Source organism: Miniopterus schreibersii, assembly GCF_964146895.1.
Source record: "Miniopterus schreibersii genome assembly, chromosome: 4".
Lineage (NCBI taxonomy): Eukaryota > Metazoa > Chordata > Mammalia > Chiroptera > Miniopteridae > Miniopterus > Miniopterus schreibersii.
In genome coordinates this window covers 72966858-72979706 of record NC_138105.1, presented here as the reverse complement: position 1 = coordinate 72979706, position 12849 = coordinate 72966858, and positions in this window count along the sequence as shown.

Genomic DNA, 12849 nt, shown 5'->3' with positions numbered 1-12849 from the left:
GACACCCTTAGTTTCAGGCATTCACTAGAACGATGCCCAGGATTCAGAAAAGCTGTTTTATTCATAATAATGGTTTGTTACAGTGAAAGGAAACAGATTAACAGTGGTTGGCTTGGGGCAGAGAGTTTCGAGGCCTTGATTGGAAAGGAAACTTACTTTGTATTACACAGATGCTCCTCGACTTACAATGGGGTTAAATCTCAATAAACCTATTGTAAGTCGAAAATATTTTAAGTCAAAAATGCATTTACTACCCCACTGTAGGGTATCCGTTGTCTACCCTCATGATCACATGGCTGACTGGGAGCTGGGCTCCCTGCCACTGCTCAGTTTCTTACCACATATAGTTTGCCAAGGAAAAGATCAAAATTCAGAATTCAAAGTAGGATTTCTACTGAATGTATATCACTTTCGCACCGCAGAAAGTCAAAAATTTCTAAGTCAGACCATTGTAAATCAGGGCCCGTCTGCATAAGCTTTTATACAATTTAATGTTGACCATTTAGGATATTTTATTTTCATTTAAATGCTGGTACATAACAGAAAGGATGCATTCTTGGTGGTCTTTCAGAGCTCCAAAATGCCTCTTCTAAATAAACAGCTACATTCAATATCTCTTTGATGTCCCCTTTCTTTTGTGACTGTCTTGTTGCTAAAACAGAATGAGCTGAAAGGAGACCTTAAGTGCAAGATTACTGCAATATCGATTTCATGAAAAAGATTAACAAGCAGGTTCTGCTTGACTTCGGGTAGTTAGTGAGGGCCTCTTTGAGGAAGCCACTCGCACTCTCAAAGGATACAGATTAAAACGAGCCAAGGGAAGAGGTGCATGGGGCGGCATCCAGGAAAGGCCAAGTGTGCGTGAGCTTCCAATTGTCATCTCGTCCCAGTGGAGTTATGTGGACAGTGTTTAATTATCATAGCAACGATGTGTGACAACATGCATGATGTACTGCCAACCAGGGAAGCTCACCCGAGCCTTGGTGTCCAGGCTTTTTACTGGGTGTTGGTCATAGACATGGCTGACCTCAGTGTTCAGCCCCTCCAAGGTCCAGTTGATACCACACGGCCCAATGCGCCTGTTATAAGTCACATTTTTGGCATATCTTACACTTAAGGTCTCCTTTCAGCTCACTCTGTTTTAGCAATAAAACAGTCACAAAAGAAAGGCGACATCAAAGAGATATTGAATGGAGCTGCTTTATTTAGAAGAGGCATTTTGGAGCTCTGAAGGACCACCAAGAATGCATCTTATAACAGATTATTTGGCATATCCCAAAGCCCCCAAGTTAATAAAGACCCTTTTATTGGTCAGACTATTTCCAGGGCTTAAGGGACATCTCCCAGGAGCTGGGCAAAGGCCAAAACTTTCATGTGCAGGGTATGAACAACCCAGGCAAGCTGAATTAGTCCTTTCCTGCACAGAACTGATAACTATGTGATGTAGAGTTGACTGTCACCATTTTATAGATGAGGAAACAGGTTCAGAGTGAGAACTTTCCCACTAGCCTAGAAGCCCAGAGTTAGGGAGCAAATACTGATCTCCGTCTCCTCCAGGGACCTCCAAACCCAGCCTGCCATGCAGCCACCTTCCCACAATCCACCCAGCCCCTCTGGTTTGGCCACACCCTGCTGACCTCACCTGGGCCTCAGCTCCTGGCTCTAGCATCTGGGCCTCGGCTCCTGGCTCTAGCATCGGTCTAGGCCTTATCTTAGGCCCTCTTCATCAGTCTCCTGCCTTTGAGTTTGCCTCCCTTGAAATCTGTGTTCCTTTTCCCATGTGCCTGGGTCCCCAGCTTGCCCCTTGGATGTGACCCCACTCCAGGGCATGGCCACATTCCCTTGGTTACCATTATCTGGTATTCACAGGAGGATGGAAGGTTTTAACCTTGACACTCACACTAGGCTTTCTTTCTTTTCCTCTAGCATGACTGACCCTGGGATCGGATCATTCTTTCCTGTGAGGGCTCTCCTGTGTACTGCAGGATGTTGAGGAGCATCCTGGCTCTGACCCATTGGATTCCAGTATCAGGACCCCCCTTCCCCAAGTTGTGACAATCAAAACTATCTCCAGCCCTGGCCAGGTGGCTCAGTTGGTTGGAACATCACCCCATAAACCAAAAGGTTGCAGGTTTGATTCCTGGTGAGCGCACATACCTAGGTTGTGGGTTCAATACCCAGTTGGGGCGCCTATGGGAGGCAAGCAATCGATGTTTCTCTTTTCATATCGATGTTTCTCTCTCTCTCTCTCCCTCACTTCCTCTCTCTCTAAAATCAATAAAAACATATCCTCAGGTAAGGATTTTTAAAAACACACAAAACTATCTCCAGACATTGCCAATGTTTCCTAGGGGGGCAGAATAATGCCTGGTTGAAAACCCCTGCTCTAACATAGGTGATTTATTTTAACCTCAGGGCCTTTTCATGTGCCGTGAATGCTCATTCTTCATCCTTTCATGTCTTGTACATTTCAGCTTACATGCTTCCTCCTGAGAGGCTCCCCTTTACCCTCTCATTACTTGATGACCTCCAAAGTCACTCTGACACCATCATCCTATTTTAATTCTCTGCATGGTACTCACCACCAGCTGATGTTTCTTCTTTGCTTGTTTACTGGTTGTTTCTTCTGAGAGAATGTGACTTCCACAAATGAAGGATCTTGTCTGCCAAGGTTGGAGTGCTTGGCACATAGTAGGTGTTCAGTAAATAATTGTCACATCAACAGGCTCATCTATAACTATCCATCTTTCTCAACTTCTGTTTGCCACTGCAGACAATTAAGTAGGACTGGACTTCCCTGGGAAGGACCGAGGTCCCTTACAACAGCTGCCTTCTGGTTTTCCTTGAGGGCTCCAGCCTCCCTCTCACTCCTGCTGGTGGTGGAAGGGCCAGTTTACAATCCTCTAGGAAAGAAAGCTGGGAATAAAAGTATTTTGGGGCTCAGCACTGGTCAGAAAGCAAGTCCCCAGCAATCCTGGTAACTTTTGTCTTAGGTATTTCACAGGTCTCTTCCTGCCAATTCCCCCAGCAACTGGGATAATGAAAGAAATTGTGTGGTTCTCAGGCCCCGGCTTAGCTGGGCACTTAGCCAGACTTGGCAGTTAACTGTTGTATGCCAGGCTAATATAGTCAACATAGCGGATGCCACTTGTTGAGGGCCCATGAGGTGCCAGCTGGTTGGCCTTTGGCATCAGCAATCCACACACAACCCAACAGGCAGATATCATGATCCTGTACCACAGATAAAAAAATGAAATCCAGAGAGATGAGACCCCTTGTGTGGGCCACTCTGAACTCAAGTTTTCTCAACAACCTGCTGGGTTGGCATGAGACTGAAATGCACGTCTATAGTGAGCCTAGCACTACTCTTGGGTCATGCAAAAGGCCCACAAAATGTTGGCAATGATTAATTACTATTATTATGAGGCTCACTCAACAAGTAGCAGAGTCAGGAATCAACGCCTCCGGTGTCCATGTTCCAGCAAGTGTTAATAAAATCTAAGTCTCTAGAGCAGGGTTTCCCATCCTCGGCACTGCTAATATTTGGGGCCAGATCACCCTCTGGGGCGGGGCCATCCTGTGCACTATAGGATGCTGAGCAGTGTCCCTGACCTCCCCCCACTAGATGCAGGTGGCACCACCACTCCCAACACGGCTCTCTGTTCCCTGGGGAGCAGAGTCCCCGCCTCCATCCCCTGGTTGGGAACCACTGCTCTATCGCGTTACATATTCTCGTTACTATACTCATGTTGCTGTATGTTGAGTAACTCTTAAGTTTCAGGTGCAAAAATATACATACTCTCCAATACTCCCAGTGACCTGGGGACTTCAGTTTGCTATTCTGATTTACTGATGATTAACATCAGCTTCAGAGAAATTCAATAATTTGCCCAAGCTGAGCTGAGTCCAACCTATTTGCCATCTTGGAATCTATGGTTATGAAAGAATTCTTGGCAAAGTTTTTAAAGTGTGATAATGGTATTGTTAGTTTTTTAAATAATCTTTATCTTTTGGAGACGCATAATAAAAATATTTATAGAATGATGAGATATATAGAACAACTTAGATTTACTTAGAAATAATGATCCCAGGTGGCGAGGAGGATGGAGTGAGGTTGGCTAGGGGGTGATGGTGGTCCGGGGTGGGACTGGGGGCTCCTTACACGATTCTGCCTATTTTGTGTGTGAAATTCTCTATAGTAAACGTGTAAAATATTCTCTTAGGGAATAGCCATGATAATTTTGTGTGAGTAGGTGCTGAGCCCGAGGCCAGGGGATTTCCATATCTCTGCCATCCCCAGATGCCTAACATTATCACCCCCACTCTACAGAAGAGAAATCCAGGCTGGGAGATGTTAACCTGGCGGACTGGCTGTTTTGAGCCAGGACTCACCCGCGGGGGCAGCTGCTTTTCCGTCGTGACTGGGCAGCAAGGTGTTAATAAAGGGACTCACACTCTCAGCCGGGAAGGCGGTGCCTGCGCTGAGCATGAGCGGGGAAGCAGCGCCCCCTGGAGGCCATCCCGGGATCTGTCTTGTGAATAAGCAGAAGCCCCTGTAACCCAGAGCAGGGCAGCTGAGACCTTGTCCTGGGGCACAGCATTTGGGGAGGGGGAGACGTCAAAAAAAAGAAAAAGAAATAAAGATAAATAAATAATATTTTTTCAATTTTTAAATTGTGGTAAAAGGATAAATATTTTCATGCAATTTTTAAAAAATCAAAATCAGCGCAGAAAACATTGACAATAAATGAAATGTCACGATTTTAAATACAGCGAGGCAAGTAAGGGGAATATGAAAATCAGGGCTGGATCCTGTTTTTATTTTTATTTTGCTCATCACGGGTTTTTTGCATTGATTTGGATTTTTAAAAATATTACTTTAAAATTCCTTTATAAGGGTTGGCTCAGATGGCAGGAACATAACGCAGGCAGGCAGTTCAGTGCAGGCTTCTCCCTGAAGCTCTGCCTTTTTGAGAGGCCCCTGTTTAGAAATGGCTTCAAGGGTCTGTTTTAAAATTCGAACCCAGGAGCCCTTCTTGGTAGGTATCTTCTTTCTCAGGATCAACAGGCATTATACATCCAAGAAAATCAAAAACAGGTGTTCAAACAAATCCTTGTATATACAGGTATATAGCAGCACTATTCATAATAGCGAAAAAGTGGCAACAGCCCAGGTGTCCACTGACTGATGAATGGATAAACAAAATGTGATCCATCCACACAATGGAATATTACTCAGCCATAAAAAGGAATGAAGTGCTGGCACACACTATAATGTGGATGAACCTCAGAAACATCGTGCTGAGTGAGAGAGGAAAGCCAGACACAAAAGGCCACATGGTGTATGATTCCATTTATATGAAATGTCCAGAACAAGCAAATCTACAGTGACAGAAAGTGGATTAGTGGTTGCCAGTAGCTGGGGGAAGGAGTTTGTGGAATGACTTTAATGGGGATGGGGTCTCCTTTGGGGGTGATGAAATGTTCCGGAATTAGCTAAAAGTGGTAGTTGCACAACATTGTGAATGTACTAAGTGCCACTGTATTGCACACTTAAAATTGATTAATTTTATGTACTGTGAGTTTAACCTCAACTTTTAAAAATGGATTTAAATAAGAAAAAAATTGCCCAGTCAATGTGGCTCAGTGGTTGATCGTGGGCCCATGAATCAAGAGGTCACTCGTCAGATTCCTGGTGAGGGCCCAGGCCCAGGTTGCAGGCTCGATCTCCAAAAGGGGGTGTGCAGGAGGCAGCCGATGGATGTTTCTCTCTCATGGATGTTTCTGTCTCTCTATCCCTCTCCCTTCCTCTCTCTAAAATCAATAAAACATTTTTTAAAAGGAAAAAATTAGCTTGATCACTAGTTGTGTTTTGCACACATACCCCCGATTGTCTTGCTAGAAGTGAGTGCCTCTTCCCAGTCTTGGTCCTAATCCCATCTCCCTCTGGGTGTTGCCACTATTATCTGCAGTTTACAGATGGGGAAACCAGGTCCATTGTTGTCTGTATTTTGAATTAATCACTTAAATGTGGTTTAATTTAAGCCTCATGTCAACTCTTGTCGGTGACCACATTGAGCCGTCTGTGTCCCAGGCTGGTCTGTGCCCCGTCCTGGAAGTCTCTGGTTTGTTTCCTCTCCCAATGCCTTGCAGTGAACCTAGCCTGGCAGGGTCCAGAATGACAGAATTTCCTTTGAAATCAGCAGTTGGCCTCATTTTTGCCCTGTGGTTCTTATGTTTTTGGGGTCACAGACCACACTTTAACCTCCACAATAAAAGCTTTGGACCCTTTCCTAGAAAATGACATGTGTGCACAATTTCGCCTATAGTCTCAGGCAGTCCATAGAACCTCTAATTCCTGTCCTTGGATTCAAAAGGGGCCAATGAAGCCCAGGTTAAGATGATTTAAGTCAGATAAATACTCTGGGATTCAACCATTTGAGGAACAACCAATGGCATAATTTGTAGGTCTTTTCCCCCTCGTTCATTTTGTCATGTTATTTTATAATTTACATACAGTAAAATTAATTTTCTTCTCAGTGTGAGTTTTAGCCCAGTTTTCGGGCATGCACAGATTCCTGCAACCACCACCACAACCAGGACACTGACCTGAACAGCTCTGGCATCCCCCAAATCTCCATGCTGCCTCCGTGTACTCACACCCCTCCCCTGACAACCACTGATGTGTTCTCTGTCACAACAGGTCTGTCTATTGGAGAAAGTCACATGTATGGAACCACACAGCATGCAAACTCCTGAGACAGGCTTATTTCACTCAGAATAATGCTTTTCAGATTCACCCAGATTGTTCTGTGTATTAAAAGTTCTCTCCATTTCATGTCTCTGGACTTTCAGGATATTTGGGTGAGGTTTCCTGGGCATGCCATAACAAAGTACCACAAACTGGGGGGCTTAAAACAACACAAATTTCTTCTCTCATCCTTCTGGAAGACAGGAGTATGAAATCAAGGTGTCAGCAGGGCGGTACTTCCTCTAGGGGAGGATCCTTCCTTGTCTCCTCCAGCTACTAGTGAGAGCTGTCAATCCTTGGCGTGCCTTGGCTTGGAAATGCACCACTCCAGTGTCTGCCTCCACCATCACATGGCCTTCTCCTCTTTACATATGAGTTCAGCTTGCCTCTTCTCATGAGGACAGCAGTCACGGTGCATTAGGGCCCCACCTTGTGGCCTCGGCTTAACTTGATGACAACTGCAAAGATTCTGTTTCTAAGTATGGTCACATTCATAGGTGCTGGAGGTTAGGACTTCAACATGTCTTTTGGGGAGACACAGTTCACCCCATAATAGGTGACTCCATGTCTTTTTTCTTTTTTTGCAGTTGGTTGGGCACCATACTGTATACCAAAAGGTTGCGGGTTCAATTCCCAGTCTGGGCACATGCCCAGGTTGTGGGCTTAATCCCCCATAGGGGGCCTGCAAGAGGCAGAAGGCAGGTGATTAATGTTTCCCTCTCTCTTCTTATCCCTTCCTCTCTCTCTAAGAATAAAAAAAAATACTTAAAAAATCATCCAGTCAAGGGATTGGCAAACCTTTTCTACATAAAGCCACAGCCAATATTTTCAGCTGTGCAGGCCAGACAATCTAAGTTTCAAAGACTCAACTCTGCTATTGCAGGTTGAGAGAGGCCACAGACAACATGTAAACAGAGTGTGGCTGTGTGCCAATAAAACTTTATTTACAAACACAGGTGGTGGGCTGGATTGAGGCCTCAGGCCATAGTTCACCTACCATTGACCTAGTCCAACATTTTCATTTTACAAGGAGGGGTTCACCCAGAGTCACTTGGCAAGTTAGGAGCAAAACCAGAACTCACTTTTATACCTGCCCACATCCTGCCTTTGTGTCTTCACTTTGATCCCTCAGTTGGCTTCTATGGGTTCAAGTAGGTGTTAATTTCCTCCACTAATTGAACTGGGACTTTTTCCAGATGCCTCCAGGCAGGTACCAACCAGAAAGTGCAAGGTAAACACAGTTAGCACCACCCACGTCTGCTCCCTGCCGTAACTGTTGGGTGGTGGCCTCAACCTTTGCTGAGCACCTGCTCAGCATCTGGGACTCTGCTAACCTCTTCCCACATGTGTGCCTTATGCTTCCTTAAAGAGACTCAGAGAAGTGAAGTGTAAAGGAAAACCCGTGAGCTCGGAATAAAATAGGCCTGGATTTTAATCCTGCCCCACCATTAGCTCTCCAAGTTGCTTCACCACTGAGCCTATTTTTCACCCCCATAAAATAACCCACCTGAAAGACATGTTTGTAAAATACCTGCTTATGTGCGTGGCATGTTGCAAGCCCCTAACAGAAATTTCTGTGTTCAGTTGTGGTCTGGATTTGCTTATGGGATCTGGTGGGTATCTTCTAAGGTGCTCCCTGTGAATCCCCAGCCCTGGTACCACGCCTTTGTATAATCCCTCCCCTTGAGTGTAGGGGACTTGGGATGTGCTCCTAAGGAATAGAATACAACAAAAGTGATGGGATGTGGGCCCTCAAAAAATTAAATAAAGATTAGCATATGATCCAGACATTTCACTGTTTGGTATATATCCAGAAGAACCATAAGCAGGGTCTCAAACACAGGTGTGAACCCGTGTTCACAGCAGCACTACTCATGACATCTGAAGGTGGAAGCAACCCAAGTGTCCATCGACGGGTGATTGGATGAACAAAATGTGTGTATCCACCCAATAGAGTATTACTCAGCCTTAAAAAGGAGGGAAATTCTGACACACGCTACAACATGGGTGAACCTTAAGGACATTACGCTGAGTGAAATAAGTGAATCACAAAAGGACAGATACTGCGTGATTCCACTTATATGAAGTTCCTAGAATAGTCATATTCACAGAGACAGAAATTGGAAGGGTGGGTGCCAGGGACTGGGGGAGGTGGGGGGGGTATTAGTGTTTAATGTATGGAGTTTTAATTTTGCAAGATGAAAAGAGTTCTGGAACTGGACAGTGGGGATGGTTGTGCAACAGTGTGAATGTACTTTACACCACTGAACTGTGTAAACTTAAAAATGGTTAAGATGCTGAATTTTACGTTGTGTATTTTACAATAAAAATAAAAGAATCTTTCTCTCAGCTAATGGCCAAAAAAGCTACTGTGAGTCCCGCAGCTAAAATTAGGTTAGACTTGAGAGCCTGCCTTCAGAGTTCTCACACCTGCATGGGACCACAGGGTCAGCCAGCCCCGCCAATCATCTGCAACCGGCCTGCCAGTGGCTTTCCCACCCTCCTCCCAAAATAGGCTGGGAGGCTATTTTGGTACAGTCTGTCCTCTCATAAAATGAGAACTCAGAACATTTGTGCTGTAAGGCAGGGAGCTGGCTTATTGTCAACACCCACCAGGTGCTGGATGAGCCCAAGCAGAAGTGCTCTGGACTCCCAGAGCTGGTTTTTGTAACCCAGTCCAGACCTCCCTCCTGGGCCAGAGGCTTTCCAGCCACTCCCCACAGTCACCCTAAGAGGAAACTGGGGCTCCGAGAAGGGGAGTTACCTGCCCCGTGCAACCCACCTCGCAGGTGAGAAGCCAGGATGTGAACCGGCCTGAGAAGTTTCCGCGCCTATTCTGTTTTATCCTTTTAGTTTTAGCTTAAAGTAGAATTCTCAGCATAGAGTTCTGTGAGTTTTGACAAAGATATAGTTATGGAATCTCCACCACAATCAAGATACAGAACTGTTCCGTCACCCTGCCCAAATCCCCCTATCTCTTTTCAGACCATCTCTCCTCCCACCCCCAGCCCCTGGCACCCGCTGACCTGTTTTCTGTGCCTATAATTTTGCCTTTTCTAAAACAACCTACAATGGGAGCCCACAGGATGTAGTGAGCCTGGCTTCTTCCATTTAGCAAACATATTTGAGATTCATCCAAATTCACTTTGCTGTGTGTTTCAGAAGTTTGTTCTTTTTCATCACTGAGTAGTATTTCATTATATGATGGGATCATTGTACAATGTTCATCCAGTCACCGGCTGGTGGACATTTGGCATACTTCCAGCTTTTGCTTTAAACATTTCTTGTGTGAGCATGAGTTTATGTTTCACTTAGGAATGGGATTGCTGCGTTATATGGTAAGTGATGTTTAATTTCATAAGAAACTGCCCAACTCTTTTCCACCAGCACTATGTGAGTGTTCCAAATCCTGAACAGCATCTGGCATTGTTAGTTATTTTTATTTTATCCATTCTGAGCAGTATTGTATTCGTTTGCTATGGCTGCCATAACAAAACACTGAGTGGCTTAAAAAAGAGAAATTTATTTTCTTACTGTTCTGGCAGCTAGAAGTCCAAGATCAAGGTGCTGGCAGGGCTGGCTTCTTCCGCAACCTCTCTCCATGGCCTGTAGACAACCATCTCCTCCCTGTATCCTCCCATGGTCTTCCCTCTGTGTGGGTCTGTGTCCTGATCTCTCCTTTTTTTTTCTTTTTTAAAAATATGTTTCTTATTGACTTTAGAGAGAGGGAAAAGGAAAGAGAGATAGAAACATCAATGATGAGAGTCATTGATCGGATGCCTCCTGCACGCCCCCTACTGGGGATCAAGCCCACAACCCTGGCATGTGCCCTGACTGGGAATCGAAAGGATATTTCCTGGATCCTAGGTCGATGCTCAACCGCCTGATCTCCTCTTATAAGGACACTAATTATATTGAATTAGGGTCCACCCTAAAGACCTCCTTTTAACCTTATCACTTTGACGACCCTGTCTCCAAATATGGTTACATTCTGAGGCACTAGAGCTTAGGACTTCAACATATAAATTTTGAGGGTAACACAATTCAGCCCATGACAGATGCGCAATGGCATTTCATTGTGGTTTTAATGTGTATTTCTTGTGATTATTTGCCATTCATGTATTTTCTTTGGTGAACTGTCTGTTCAAATCTTTTGCCTAATTCTTACTGAAGATTTTTTTTTTCAGCTTAAGGTACCACAGACATACAGTAAACTGTTCATATTAATAAGTATACAATTTGATAAATTGTGACACATATAGGCCCGTGAAGCCATTACCACAATCAGGATGGTGAAGACATCCATGGCCCAGTTCCCTTGTCCTTATTTGCCACCCCTCCACCCACCCCTCCCCCTCTCCCCAAGCACCCATTAATCAGCTTTCTGTTACTAGAGATGATCAGCTTTCTATTTTTGTTATTGTTGTTAATCTTCACCCAAGGATATTTTTTCCATTGATTTTTTTTTTTTTTAAGAGAGAGTGGAGAGACAGAGAGAGAGAGAAACATCTATGTGAGGGAGACACATCTATTGGTTGTGGGATCCATCCTGCAACCGAGGTACGTGCCCTTGACCAGACTCGAACCCAGGACCCTTCAATCTGAGGGCCAGTGCTCTAACCACTGAGCCAAACCAGCTAGAGCAGCTTTCTAATTTAAGAATTTTATATGAAGGGACTCAGGCAGTATGCATTATTTTTGGATGGCTTTTATTCACCCATCACAGTGCATCTGTGGCTCATTCATACTGTTGCATTTTGTTCCTTTATATTGCTGAGCAGTACTCCATGGACCCTTTAGGCATTTGTTTGTTTCCAGTTTGGGACTATTATAAACAACACTCTAGTACACTGCTGGTGGGAATGCAGACTGGTACAGCCAGTGTGGAAAACAGTATGGAGTTTCCTCAAAAAATTAAAAATGGAGCTGCCATTTGACCCAGCAACTGTACTTCTGGGACTATGTCCTAAGAATCTCGATACACTAGTCAGAAAGAATACATGCACCCTTATGTTCACGGCAGCATTATTTACAATAGCTAAGATCTGGAAACAGCCTGAGTGCCCATCAGGAGATGAGTAGATAAAAAAGCTGTTATCTACATTTACACAATGGACTACTACGGAACTGTAAAAAGGAAGGATCTTTTACCCTTTGAGACAGCTTGGATGGACCTGAAAATCATTATGCTAAGTGAAATAAGCTAGTCAGAGAAAGCCAAATATCACATGATCTCGCTTATACGTGGAATCTAATGAAATAAACTGATGAACAAAACAGGTCCAGAGACACGGATGCATGGAACAGACTGACAGATCCCAGAGGGGAGGAGGGTGGGGGGGAAGGGAAGAGATTAACCAAAGAACATGTATGCATATAAGCAAGCATAGCCCATGGACACAGACAATAGTGGGACGAAGGCCTGGGGTGAGGCAGAGTTTGGGTAGGGGCGGGGGGAATGGGGACATCTAAAATACTGCCAACAACAATAAAAAAAAAGCTGCTATGAACTTTTGTGCACATGTCTTTGTGTGGACACATACTTTTATTTCTCTTGAGCAAATACCCAAGAATGGAATGCTGGGTCATATGATAAGTGCACGTTTAACTTTTTAAGAAACAGCCAAACTGCCTTCCAAAGGGGCTGCACCGTCTATAGTGTATGAGAGTCCCAGCTGCCCCGCATCCTCCCCAGCACCTACTGTGGCCAGTCTTTTTAATTTTAGCCGTCCTCGTGTGTGTGAAGTGGTACCCTCCCACCCATTTCCCAGAAGGCGAAGGATGTTGTGTCTCTTTATGTGCTTATTTCTGTGCCATCTGCATATTCTCTACGGCAAAGTGTCCATCTAAATCCTGCACTCATTTTAAAACTGGGCTGTTTGTTTTCTTACATTTTTTGAGTTTTGAGAATTCTTTATATATTCTGCATACAATTCTTTATCAGACGTGTGATTTTCAAAGATTTCCTCCCAGTTCGTGGCTTGTCTTTTTCTATTAACAGAATCTTGCACAGACTGCGAATTCACCTGCAAATCCCAAACACCCCCATTAATCTCTCCTATCTTTGAAGTACAGTGATAATCATCACCCCCTTTTTC